Here is a 14,412-nt window from a genome sequence, read left to right as displayed (position 1 = left end):
ATGAGAGACCCTCAGCATTCGATCACTGGCTATCCTTGCTATATGTTAGTGATTTACTGCTTTACTTGAATCGGAAGTCATAATTAGTCCCATCTGTAAATGACACAAGCATCATTGTAAAGCCAGGCAAAGAAACATTAACAGAGAAAGTAGTAAATGAAGTTTTTGTGAAAGTTACTGACTGGTTTTGCACAGGTGGGTTAGCTTCAAACTTTGAAAACAAACAGCACATCAAATTTTTTACTGTTAGAAATGGCACACCTCCTATTAATCTAGTATACCAACAAGGAAAACACAGTAAAAAGTCCTTAGGCATGCATACTGATGAAAACCAAAAGTGGAAGAACCATATCGTAAACTGCTAAAACGTTTAAGCTCAGTTACTTAGCCGTAAGGATAACTGCCAACCTTATGCCTATAGGAGTCAGTAAGCTAAAATATACAATATATTTTCATGCACTGATGTTGTATGGGATAATATTCTGGGACAGCTCCCCAATTAGGCAAAAGAAAATAATTAGAATTATGTGTACCACTCACCCACATACATCCTCTAGGCATCTATTTAAGCAGCTAGGAATATTAACCATGCTCTCACAATACATTACTTAACTTATGAAATTTGCTATCAACAATTTATCTGGCTTTTAGAGTAACAGAGATATTCACAAGTACAACACTAGAAAAGAAGACTATCTGCATCATCCTTTGGTGAATCTACCTTTGGAAAAGAAAGTTGTAAAATGTGCAGCCATAAACTCTTTGACAATTTATCCCTTCAAATAAAATATCTGACCCACAGCAGAAGTGTTTTCAATTCAGATTAAAGATGATTCTCTTTAATAGCTGCTTCTTCACAAGAGAGAAATTCTTGAACAGAGATAATTAATCATTTATACAGAAAAGAACTATAAATGGTTAGCATACAGCCTAAAAAAGATTTTCTTAATTTTTTAAGTATGTGTTCTATGTTTGTTCAGTTGACACTTTCCACGTCAAAATGTTTATCACGGCTAAGATCTATGGATCACGTAACAAACGAAATAACCAACAAGCAATGGAGCCACAAAGGCAGAAAAATGTCAATCATTACACCCAAATTTACAGTTAATTACTTTGTACAATTGTGATCAATAAAATTTTAAAAAATTACTATTCATACAATCATGTATGTAGTCTGTAACACTACATAATAAACATAACAAAGCATTATGATCAGTATTTGATCAGTGGTGTGTCTACACCACAAAAACTGTCACAACAAAGGTAAAGCAGTATTCAGGAGTGGATGGGGTAATGGGAAGATATTAACAGGAAGAAGGTTATATGAGGGGGAATATTGATAAATGATGATTGCCATTCTTCACTTCTCTTCAGCCTAACACCATTTTATTACCAGTTACTGCTATGGTATGGGAGCCATATATGGCAACAGTACAGTTCCTTCACTACAACTTTCCAATGAATGTTTAAACCTTAGGGCTCTCACTGAAGTTAATGCACAGCTCCTCCAACTGTTCATCATTCGTGGACATTCTGATGCACACTATGAACTACTGGTTCTACCTCCACATACTTCACAAAGTCTTCAGAATGATAATGTCTTCTGAATATATGCCGCAGCATGCAAGTCAGCACTTTTTCACCACCCATCTCTTGAAATACTTTGTAGCCATCACCATCACTGCTTGGCAATTTGCACTATAGTGACTTCTGTAGAGTGACACACAAAAGAAAGTCAATGAAATGGATATTCAACAAAGCACCTTAATGCTGCAAAGCAAAATGTATTTAAACATCTAGGCAGCATCCAAGAACAGGTGAAATCACAATATGAACTTGATCCACCACACTGCTGATGCACACATCCACAAGTCTTCAAGACATGTATGAAGTGAATTGGGGGGGGGAGGGGGGCTGCTGTTCAGCAATTAGGAACAGGTGTGCTGATCATTATAGGATTAAAAGCTGATCAACTGCTGAGTGAAATATTGAAGAACTATTACAGAACATAAGTAGAGATCCTGGTGCAAGTTACCAAATATCAAATCTACAATAGTATGTGAGATCATTAGTAGAATTTATGGGTGAAGGGAGGAGATGCTTTGTTGCAGCAATAAAGAAGGGTAGCTGCCTCCTGATCACAGCAGAAGTCCTTACATGGCTTGAATATTTCAGCAGATTAACAGGTTCTAAAAGCCATAATCCAGCATTTTGTTACCATTGTGCAATAATGGAGAAGACTACCTGAAATTTCAATTCCAGAAATGACTATAGCAATCCCTTCCTCATATGAGAGGTGAATCAGCCTTGTCTGTGGAATATGACATACCACTCAATCACGATAAAATTCACAACCACACATTACAGCAGTTCACACAAACAGTTACAGAAATCTTCACCTGTTCGACCCTATCTGGGAGACAAGACTACTTCCCTGCTCCAAGAGGGAACTATTCTTAATCCCCCTGCCAAAACCATCGAAGAAATAATTGAGTGATGGTGACTTCACAAGCTGTGCGGAAGCTACTTCGAAGCAGATGGTCAACCACTACCTCATCCAATATCAGTAAGTTTGGTGATATTTTGTACATTTTTAAATTCTTAACTGCCATTTGCCAGCTGTAACTTACCACCACAATGTGGCAGGGGTGGATGGTGTGAATATGCTTGAAATTCTATGTTCAGAAGCCAGTCTGCGTCCATTTCCACCACTCAAGATGCGTTTGCCATTCACCTGTGTTGCAAATGAAGCACACAGCCATGAACGATTCTGTGAAATTTATAGGTGTTCTACTCAAGAAGAGACACCTGGTTACCACTTCCCCCCCCCCCCCTCCACGAATTCCTCTCATGTGTCAATCCCTTCATCACTGAGTAACATGTACACCCCACATCCTCAGTTATTTGTTGGATATATTCCAATCTCTGTGTTCTCCTGCAGTTTTTACCCTCTATAGCTCCCTCTAATACCATGGCAGCCATTACAAGATGTCTGAACACAATGCTGGCCATTCTTCTTAACAGTGTTTTCCATATGTTCCTTTCCATGCTGATTCTGTGTGGGGAAACTACTCATTATTTTCCTAGAAGCCCAACAAATTTTCATAATTCTTCTGTAACATTCCACTCCAAATACTTCAATTCTCTTCTTTTCTGGTTTTTTCAGAGCCCTTGTTTCACTATCATACAATTCTGTGCTCCACAACACACATTCTCAGAAATTTCTTGCTTGAATTGTATTCTATGTTTGATATTAGCAAACTATCTTAATTGAGGGACACTCTCATTGCCCATACAAGACTGCATTTTGTGTCCTCCTTGCCACGTCCTTCCAAAATAGCAAGATTCCATACCTTGAGGTCCCCAATTTTAATGCGAAGTTTAGCTCTAATCTCATTCCTACTAATCCCCATTACTTTTGTCTTTCTTTGCTTTAATCTTGATACATACTCTGTACTCATTAGACAGTTCATTTCATTCCACATATACTGTAATTCTTCTTCATTTCCACTCAGGACATCAATGTCATCAGCTAACCTTATCACTGATAACCTTTCACCCTGAATTTTAATCACAGTTGTGGATCTTTCTTTTATTTCCATGAATGGATTGAACAGTGGGGGCAAAAGACCACGCCCCTGTCTTACCCCCTTTTTAACCTGTGCACTTTTCTCTTAGTCTTCAATTATTACTGCTTCCTCCTGACTCTTGGACATATTGTATATATTACCTGATTCATCTCGTGAAAGGCTTGCCTCATACTAGCCTGCTTATCCCCCTTGCCTCATACATCCTTCCCTCCCCCTCACCACCTCAGTCTATGTAGGCAACTGCTCTCAGTACTTAAGTCGGGGATGTCTGTCTCTGTGTGTGTGTGTGTGTGTGTGTGTGTGTGTGTGTGTGTGTGTGTGTGTGTGTTACATATTTCCATGTGCCACTTGCCAGTCCTCTATAGGTAAATGGTTGTCTTTCCTCTATTTTCATATTTTAACATCCTGGAATTTCCATTATAGTTAAAAATTGGGAAGAAACTATCATAATTTAACATGCATGGACAGCAAGAGCTAAACATATTTTATAGAGATAATAGTCATCTCCTAAAGTCAGAAGTAATCCATATAATTTGAAAGGTATAGTCACATAAGATACTGTTGTTGTTATGGTACAGTTTTTTCCAGTTACATCGAAAGCAAAATTCATTAGCTAAACCAAAAATTATTATACAGAATGGAGGCAACATTCTTAATATTGTTGATAGATGCGTACAGAAATGCAAGAGACTATCTGAGTTTTAGGAACTATTTGTTACTTCTCTGGGGAGTAAAGGAGAATAGTTTGGGGAAGTCTATAAAGGAACGACAGGTCACTCAGATCCCAGGATGAGAGGGACCACCTGTGTGAGGGTAAAGGAAGACAAGGATCCATCATGTTCCAATGCTGACTAAACAAATAGGGGTTGATTCAAGCTCTTTGAATCTACTCGTACCTGTCTTGTATTCCTGACAGATGAGAAAAACTCAAGAATTAGTCATATACAGGTTTTGTAAGCTACCTCCTTCATTGATTGACTACATTTGCTTTGTATTCTTCCAGTGTATTTCAGTTTGGCATTTGACTTTCCTTGCATCTAATATTATGTGGTTGTTCAACCTTAACAGAAGCCACATTGTTTCTTACACATAAGATCTTGAGTCTCCAAAGAGGTTGAAATTATCAGGCATAAAACAAGTTGCATAATTGTTCAATACGCTGACATCTCTACATATAAAAGGCAATGTTCTGACTGACTGGCTAACTTATCATTGCCCAGCCCAAACCACTAATGGTAGTAACTTGAAATTTGGAGAAGATGTGGATCTTATACTGTAGGCATCATTTAAGAAGGGACTTTTCAAAATTCCAACCCTAAGTGGATGAAATAAGAGACGAAGCCTTTTATGAAAAATGTTGCTATTAAAGCAGTTTTGGATCTAGACCAATGAAAACTGGTATTTGGTTTCTCAGTCAGAAAATAGAAAATACATGATTTTGGAAATTCAACCACTATGGGGTAAAGAAGTGGGTGAAACATTTTTGAAAAATAAATAATTACTAAAGAACCACTACAGGATTTGAAGGCTACATCTATGACAGTTGATATTTGACTTCTTGGCTTAAAAATTTTAAAGCTAAATTTGAACTTCTTGGTTAGTTATAAAGAAATATTTGTTTGGGGGTGAAAGTTACTGCAGAAATATCTCCACAAGAATGCAAAAGGCATGATTAACAGAAACTTTGGACTCCAGCTACAAGAATCACTTTTGAGTCTGAAGTAGAATCAGAAAAGAAAACTTGATGCATAAAAAATTATAATAAAATAAAAATATAGAAAATACAAGTTGATGGAGGAAGGGGGGTAGGGAGGTTGTAGTTGCTCACCAAAATTTATGGTAACTGGTGCTGGATGAGATGACTAAAAAGTCATGTACAACATAAGTAATCACTCAAATCTCTGGAGTAATACTACAAAAATGTGCTCATCTTGGGGCTACTAGACATCACTAAGTGGACAGTTCATTTGTATTATTTCTCATATTCTGCCTTTTTGGTGGTGCTTGTTTATACTTATAAAGCTGGGCAATAAACACTTGTCAGTAATCTAAATAACAGTTGTGTGTATAGAGTGTTTGATGTAAATTTTTTCAGTATTGGGGCTAGTGTAAGTTGGGTGCAGATTTTACAGCAGGAACAGTTGCAGTGTATGAACCTTTGGGGTGGACTGATGGTTTTCGTATGTCAGAGAATTTGAAAAGCAACTTGTGAAAATTGGAAGGCTATTGTAAGCCATGAACCATGGACCTTGCCGTTGGTGGGGAGGCTTGCGTGCCTCAGCGATACAGATAGCCGTACCGTAGGTGCAACCACAATGGAGGGGTATCTGTTGAGAGGCCAGACAAACGTGTGGTTCCTGAAGAGGGGCAGCAGCCTTTTCAGTAGTTGCAAGGGCAACAGTCTGGATGATTGACTAATCTGGCCTTGTAACAATAACCAAAACGGCCTTGCTGTGCTGGTACTGCGAACGGCTGAAAGCAAGGGGAAACTACAGCCGTAACTTTTCCCGAGGGCATGCAGCTTTACTGTATGATTACATGATGATGGCGTCCTCTTGGGTAAAATATTCCGGAGGTAAAATAGTCCGCCATTCGGATCTCCGGGCGGGGACTACTCAAGAGGATGTTATTATCAGGAGAAAGAAAACTGGCGTTCTACGGATCGGAGCGTGGAATGTCAGATCCTTTAATCGGGCAGGTAGGTTAGAAAATTTAAAAAGGGAAATGGATAGGTTGAAGTTAGATATAGTGGGAATTAGTGAAGTTCGGTGGCAGGAGGAACAAGACTTCTGGTCAGGTGACTACAGGGTTATAAACACAAAATCAAATAGGGGTAATGCAGGAGTAGGTTTAATAATGAATAGGAAAATAGGAATGCGGGTAAGCTACTACAAACAGCATAGTGAACGCATTATTGTGGCCAAGATAGATACGAAGCCCACACCTACTACAGTAGTACAAGTTTATATGCCAACTAGCTCTGCAGATGACGAAGAAATTGAAGAAATGTATGATGAAATAAAAGAAATTATTCAGATTGTGAAGGGAGACGAAAATTTAGTAGTCATGGGTGACTGGAATTCGAGTGTAGGAAAAGGGAGAGAAGGAAACATAGTAGGTGAATATGGATTGGGGGACAGAAATGAAAGAGGAAGCCGCCTTGTAGAATTTTGCACAGAGCACAACATAATCATAACTAACACTTGGTTTAAGAATCATGAAAGAAGGTTGTATACATGGAAGAACCCTGGAGATACTAAAAGGTATCAGATAGATTATATAATGGTAAGACAGAGATTTAGGAACCTGGTTTTAAATTGTAAGACATTTCCAGGGGCAGATGTGGACTCTGACCACAATCTACTGGTTATGACCTGTAGATTAAAACTGAAGAAACTGCAAAAAGGTGGGAATTTAAGGAGATGGGACCTGGATAAACTAAAAGAACCAGAGGTTGTACAGAGATTCAGGGAGAGCATAAGGGAGCAATTGACAGGAATGGGGGAAATAAATACAGTAGAAGAAGAATGGGTAGCTTTGAGGGATGAAGTAGTGAAGGCAGCAGAGGATCAAGTAGGTAAAAAGACGAGGGCTAGTAGAAATCCTTGGGTCACAGAAGAAGTATTGAATTTAATTGATGAAAGGAGAAAATATAAAAATGCAGTAAGTGAAACAGGCAAAAAGGAATACAAACGTCTCAAAAATGAGATCGACAGGAAGTGCAAAATGGCTAAGCAGGGATGGCTAGAGGACAAATGTAAGGATGTAGAGGCTTATCTCACTAGGGGTAAGATAGATACCGCCTACAGGAAAATTAAAGAGACCTTTGGAGATAAGACAACGACTTGTATGAATATCAAGAGCTCAGATGGAAACCCAGTTCTAAGCAAAGAAGGGAAAGCAGAAAGGTGGAAGGAGTATATAGAGGGTCTATACAAGGGCAATGTACTTGAGGACAATATTATGGAAATGGAAGAGGATGTAGATGAAGATGAAATGGGAGATATGATACTGCGTGAAGAGTTTGACAGAGCACTGAAAGACCTGAGTCGAAACAAGGCCCCCGGAGTAGACAATATTCCATTGGAACTACTGACGGCCGTGGGAGAGCCAGTTCTGACAAAACTCTACCATCTGGTGAGCAAGATGTATGAAACAGGCGAAATACCCTCAGACTTCAAGAAGACTATAATAATTCCAATCCCAAAGAAAGCAGGTGTTGACAGATGTGAAAATTACCGAACTATCAGCTTAATAAGTCACAGCTGCAAAATACTAACACGAATTCTTTACAGACGAATGGAAAAACTAGTAGAAGCCAACCTCGGGGAAGATCAGTTTGGATTCCGTAGAAACACTGGAACACGTGAGGCAATACTGACCTTACGACTTATCTTAGAAGAAAGATTAAGGAAAGGCAAACCTACGTTTCTAGCATTTGTAGACTTAGAGAAAGCTTTTGACAATGTTGACTGGAATACTCTCTTTCAAATTCTAAAGGTGGCAGGGGTAAAATACAGGGAGCGAAAGGCTGTTTACAATTTGTACAGAAACCAGATGGCAGTTATAAGAGTCGAGGGACATGAAAGGGAAGCAGTGGTTGGGAAGGGAGTAAGACAGGGTTGTAGCCTCTCCCCAATCTGTATATTGAGCAAGCAGTAAAGGAAACAAAAGAAAAATTAGGAGTAGGTATTAAAATTCATGGAGAAGACATAAAAACGTTGAGGTTCGCCGATGACATTGTAATTCTGTCAGAGACAGCAAAGGACTTGGAAGAGCAGTTGAATGGAATGGACAGTGTCTTGAAAGGAGGATATAAGATGAACATCAACAGAAGCAAAACAAGGATAATGGAATGTAGTCTAATTAAGTCGGGTGATGCTGAGGGAATTAGATTAGGAAATGAGGCACTTAAAGTAGTAAAGGAGTTTTGCTATTTGGGGAGCAAAATAACTGATGATGGTCGAAGTAGAGAGGATATAAAATGTAGGCTGGCAATGGCAAGGAAAGCGTTTCTGAAGAAGAGAAATTTGTTAACATCCAGTATTGATTTAAGTGTCAGGAAGTCATTTCTGAAAGTATTCGTATGGAGTGTAGCCATGTATGGAAGTGAAACATGGACGATAAATAGTTTGGACAAGAAGAGAATAGAAGCTTTCGAAATGTGGTGCTACAGAAGAATGCTGAAGGTTAGATGGGTAGATCACATAAGTAATGAGGAAGTATTGAATAGGATTGGGGAGAAGAGAAGTTTGTGGCACAACTTGACCAGAAGAAGGGATCGGTTGGTAGGACATGTTCTGAGGCATCAAGGGATCACCAATTTAGTATTGGAGGGCAGCGTGGAGGGTAAAAATCGTAGAGGGAGACCAAGAGATGAATACACTAAGCAGATTCAGAAGGATGTAGGTTGCAGTAGGTACTGGGAGATGAAAAAGCTTGCACAGGATAGAGTAGCATGGAGAGCTGCATCAAACCAGTCTCAGGACTGAAGACCACAACGACAACAACACAACCTGTATTTTACCCATAAATTACTCCCATCTTTTGTGAGAATTTTTAACATTGTGCAGCATTTTACAGTGTCAAATGCTTATTCTAGGTCAACAAATCATATGAGCAGGTCTTGATTATTTGTAAGTCTTTCTTCCATAATCAAGCACACAGTAAGCACTGCCTCTCCGGTGCCTTTACCTTTCAGAAAGCCACACTGATTGTCATCTAAACAATCATCCATTTTCTTTTCCTTCCTTCTACATATTATTCCAGTCAGCAGCTTGGATGCATGAGCTTTTGGGCAGACTGCAAAAGTTCTCCTACTCATCTGCCCTTACTACCATTAGGGTTCTGTGGGTGCTAGTTTTCTGAAAGTCTGATGGGATGTCTCCCGATCACTGGTTACACACATCAACCTGAAAAGACATTTGGTTGGCATTTTCCCCCAGTGGTTTTAGAAATTCTAAAGGAATGTCATCCATCACTTCTGCCTTATTTGATCACAAGTCTTCCAAGTTCTGTTAAACTCTAATATTGGATCCCCAATGTCCTACAAATCAACTTCCACGCCTCCTATGACATCATCAGCCAAGTCCTACCCCTGGAAGAGGCCTTCAATGTATTGAATGGACCACTACAGGGATTAAAGTATCTTGTGAAAGGAAAAAGGAAATCTATGTGTTGGCAAGAAAAAGTTACAATCCTGTAGTGGTTGCACCTACAAAAACTACTCAAAATTATTAAAAATAATTATTAAAAATCAAGGTACATGCTCATTACTTCGGAAATCAGTAATTCCAACACCAGACTTAAAGCTACATGGAGTGTAGTAAAATGGGAGGCTGGGCAAGAAGCCACAGAACTGGATAACATCACTATTGATTTGAATGGAAGGGTTATAAATGATCAGTCACAAGTAGCAGATAAGTTAAACTATTATTTCTTAAATGTACATTACTATAAAATGTATGCATGAGAAGTTCAAGAAAAAAATCACTGGAGAATGTTGAACAAGCAACTTACATGAAAACTAGGTGTAATCAAGTTAATTATCAGATATTTTTACCAGCAGACGATTCTGCCGTAACAGTTTTAGTATCATTCAAATGAAGTCTACACTCAGTAGAAAGGAAACACCTGATCATGGAATAATGGGTGGAAGTAAATTTAAACTACTGAGTATAGATGGATGTCTATAGATTCACTGCAGGTGGTATGGACAGGCAGTCTTGTGAAGTACTTTGAAACGTATTTCTGAAAGATCCACAGTCCACAAGCAATGGAAATATTTCAGACCTTTTGGCTAAAAATAGGCCTGCACTTATTGACAGTGTCAGCATACAAACAGGGATTAGTGATCATGTTGTCATCATAGCAATGATGGTTAATAAACTTAAAAAATCCATCAAGAAGCCTGGGAGAGTATTTTTGCTAGATCGAGCAGATAAACAGTTGTTCAAATATAAAAATTTCCTTGAGATGGAAAATCATCTGTCCAGAAATCAGCATTGCTCCTGCAATACTCAGCTTGCCCTTTTCTTGCACTATATCCTGCAAATCTTGGATGAAGGTCAACAGGTAAATTCCATACTCCTAGATTTCCAGAAAGTGTTTGACACGGTGTCCCACTGCTGACTATTAATGAAGGTATGAGTATATGGATTAGGTTCCCAGATATGTCAGTGGCTCAAAGACTTCTTCAGTAACAGAACCCAGCACACTGTCCTCGACGACAAGTGTTTATCACAGACAATGATATCATCAGGTGCAGTTAGAAAACGCAAAGGAGGAACTAGATAGTTTGAGGAGGGTGAAGGGTGCTGGGGAATGGGAACTGGCAGTTGGTAAGAAGGCAGCTAGGAGGAGGAGATATTCAGACAGCTATACTTAGTGTACAACCATTATATTTGACAAACTGTCAGAGTTTAGTGGAGAGGAGCCTCTTGTAGCTTTAGGCGTAGGAAACATGCAGCAGTCCTCAGCAGTTAGGGAGCCTCAGTCAATTGCAAATTCTAACAGAAAGAAGAAGGTTCTGCTGCTTGGTAGTTCACATGGCAGAGGTATGGGCCAGCAGTCACAGGAAGTGTTGGGGAATGAGTACCAGATCACCAGCATTGTGAAGCCTAGTACAGGATTGGCTGAGGTGCTTGTTAACCTATGGGAGTTACATAGGAATTTTAAGAAAGAGGGTCAGGTAGAAACTGTGGGTGGAGCTGGGAATAGTCTTGATAGAGATGGGAACTATTATGTAGGTGGCGACCTGGTAAAGATAGATACTCAAACTGGTGGCACTAATGTGCACTTCACGCAACTGTTTCAGCATCATGATCGGCCTCATCTTAATGAAGCTGTTAGGCGTGTTAACATGGGCCTAGACAAGGCACTGATGGCAGAAGGCCTGGCTCACATTGCAGTGGTGCTAAATGAGTCTATCAGTAGATCAGGTTTCAGTAGACACGGCCTGCACCTCTATAGGTATGTGAAGAGGAGGTTGGCTAAGCTTATGGCTGACAATGTAGTGGTGGTGGGATCACTCATGGGAAAATTCCTGTAGCAGTTGGTGTTAGAGCTGCACCTTTTTTAGATTGAAGTCAGCCCTGCTTAAAGGAAGTCCCTCTAACAAAGAAATTGCCTTCAAAGGAGATCAGGTACCCAGGTAGTGAAGGAATTTGCATATTTCATCAAAATATAAGAGGTATTAGAGATAAAATTAGTCAACTACTTATAGATGTTGACTCTTGACATTATTGGCATTTCGGAGCACCACTTAAATAATTTGACAGTTCAGAGGCTTTATTTACAAGGATACAGATTAGCTGGCTGTTTTCCAAGGTGTTCTTTGCGGAGTGGGGGAGTGGCCTTGTACGTAAAAAACATATTCCATTTGAGTCCGCAGACGTATTACTGCAATGCACTGACAAGGTAATCTGAATGTTATGCAGGGGAAGTTGAATTTAGTGAAACTGAACTTCTAATTGTTGTTATTTATAGGTCCCCTAACTCTGACTTCAGAGCATTTCTTCTCATGCTAGAGACGGTTCTTCGTTCACTTTACAAGAAGTATCAAGAATTAGTTATATGTGCTGACTTCAATATTAATTTTGTAAGTGATTGTGCAAGAGAAAGGAAGGAAGACCTCCTAAATTCATATGATCTGATGCAGGCTAAGACCTTTTTTTCCCCCAACTAGTGTGCAGGGGAACAGTAGCACAGCCATAGACAATATTTTTATTCATTCTTCGTTACTAGATGGGCACTCGGACCATGATGCACAAGTTTAAACACAAAAAGGTTTTTGTACAGCAACAGAGAGTTTTTTAAACCTCGTTAAGGAATAAGCGTGGCAGGATGTTTATAGTGCCGATAACATAGATGACAAATATAATGCTTTCCTTAACAAATTTCTCATGATCTTTGAAAGCTGCTTGCCATTAGAACATTCTAAACAGGGTACTAGCAGTAAAACGCAGCCTGCGTGGCTGACTAGTGTAATGAGGATATCGTGTAGAACAAAGTGGAAATTATACCAAAGTGTTAGAAGTAGTCCCAATCGATCTACAGTAGCCCATTACAAACAGTATTGTATGGTGCTTAAAAATGTTATTAGGAAGGCAAGGAGTATGTGGTACACAAATAGGATAGTTAACTTGCACGATAAAATTAAAACCATATGGTCAGTTGTGAAGCAAGTGTCTAAGTCAGCAGCACAAGGTTAGTTCGAAGTAAAAATATTTTTGTTACTGACAATTCAAATATATGTACAATATTTAAAAATCACTTTCTGAGCACTGCAGGTGAATTAAATAAAAACTTAATTTCCACAGGGACTCATACAGCTCTCTTGGAAAATGTCTTTCCAAGACTGACATCTGAAATACTCTTCTGTGATACTGACAAGGGGGAGACTGAGTCGATAATTATCTAAAGTGCTCAAAAGGTCACTTAAGATACGTTTGTGACAACTGTGAAGTGTGGTTAGCTGACGAAGTCTCAGAAGACATTAATACAGCAAAACATGAACAAATCTTGTACTCTAAGCAGCAATGCAGTGTTTATCTAGTTGCATCAGTGAATAATATTACGCAAACTGTGAAAAAACTTACCAGTGATAACAAACAAATAAAAGAAAAACTAGACACTGCGATTGCCACAAACTCTAAGTTAGAAATATTGGCACCACGAAGTGAAGAAGCATCTCAATCATCAAGAAACACAGCAAGACAGTGTGCAGAGAATGTAGAAAACAACATGCCATTTATTACAGCTGGAAATAAAGAGGTAAACATCGCTAATCTGAGGCAAAGTTCAAATACTGGTCTGGAGTGTGTCAGAGAAGCAGCACCTACGACCATCACCAATCACAACAGCAGCAAAAAGCCTGCAAATTCATCACGTGGTATTTTCCAACAAGAAATAACATTGAAGACCCAAACACTGCTAGAGTGGCATCTAGTACAAATGTAAACAATGAGTGTGTCAGTGAAACTCAACCCCACATTAAAAACAAACCAAATACAGATGTAAACAATCTGATGAATGAAAACTCTTCAGAAGGCATCAATACAGACTGGCAAGAAGTGAAAAACAAGTGAGGAGGCAGAAGAAATTCGACTAATGCGAAACAAGAAAATGAACTGGCCAAAACCACTGAAGACACAGAAAAAGAAAAGAAAACATCTTACAAGACTGTGCTACAAAATGGAAAATCTGGTGAACAGTGTTTGAGGCCCACTATACAAACGTTTGCGAATGCCAGTACTAAAAAGCCTGGTTCCACCTAAGCAAATTAAGAGGTGGCACCACAGCTGAAACTGTAACTAACTTCTTACAGAACACTTTCCCAAATCACAATAATTTTACAGTTGAAAAACTGGAAACAAAGGGCATAAATAATAGCTTCAAAATTGGTGTTGATTTTGACCTAAAAGATAAAATAATGGACAACAGTATATGGCAAAAGAACTTTGTGATAAAACGTTTTTTATTCTGGAGGATGCCCAGTGCACCAGTGTGATAAACTCCCAAGACCAAGAACATTCCCGTGAAAAAGGAAATGATATCACTGAAGAAAATGCTGTCTTAGTTATAGCGACTGTAAATGTGCAGTGCCTCAGAGCAAAACTCGATACATTATCACTGTTTGTTGACGAAGTGAGACCTGATGTATTATGTATATGTGAACACTGGCTAGCCCAACCACAAACAGAATACTACAGAAACATTGAATATTTAGAAATGATGAATGCATGATGTAGAGAAACTACTATCCATGGTGGTGTGGCTGTGTATGTAAATAGTAAACTCAGTGCCAATAAAATTGGCT

At 39.0% G+C, this 14,412-nt stretch overlaps 1 protein-coding gene across 1 annotated transcript in view; it reads right to left on the bottom strand.

Annotated features, from left to right (window-relative positions):
- Positions 1–14,412, bottom strand: part of LOC124594991 (PCI domain-containing protein 2) — a 69,637-nt gene that overhangs the window by 40,980 nt on the left and 14,245 nt on the right. The window lies entirely within an intron of this gene.

This window comes from Schistocerca americana, chromosome 2 (genome assembly GCF_021461395.2).
Source record: "Schistocerca americana isolate TAMUIC-IGC-003095 chromosome 2, iqSchAmer2.1, whole genome shotgun sequence".
In the NCBI taxonomy this organism is placed as follows: Eukaryota; Metazoa; Arthropoda; class Insecta; order Orthoptera; family Acrididae; genus Schistocerca; species Schistocerca americana.
This window is presented reverse-complemented; position numbering and strand designations above follow the sequence as displayed.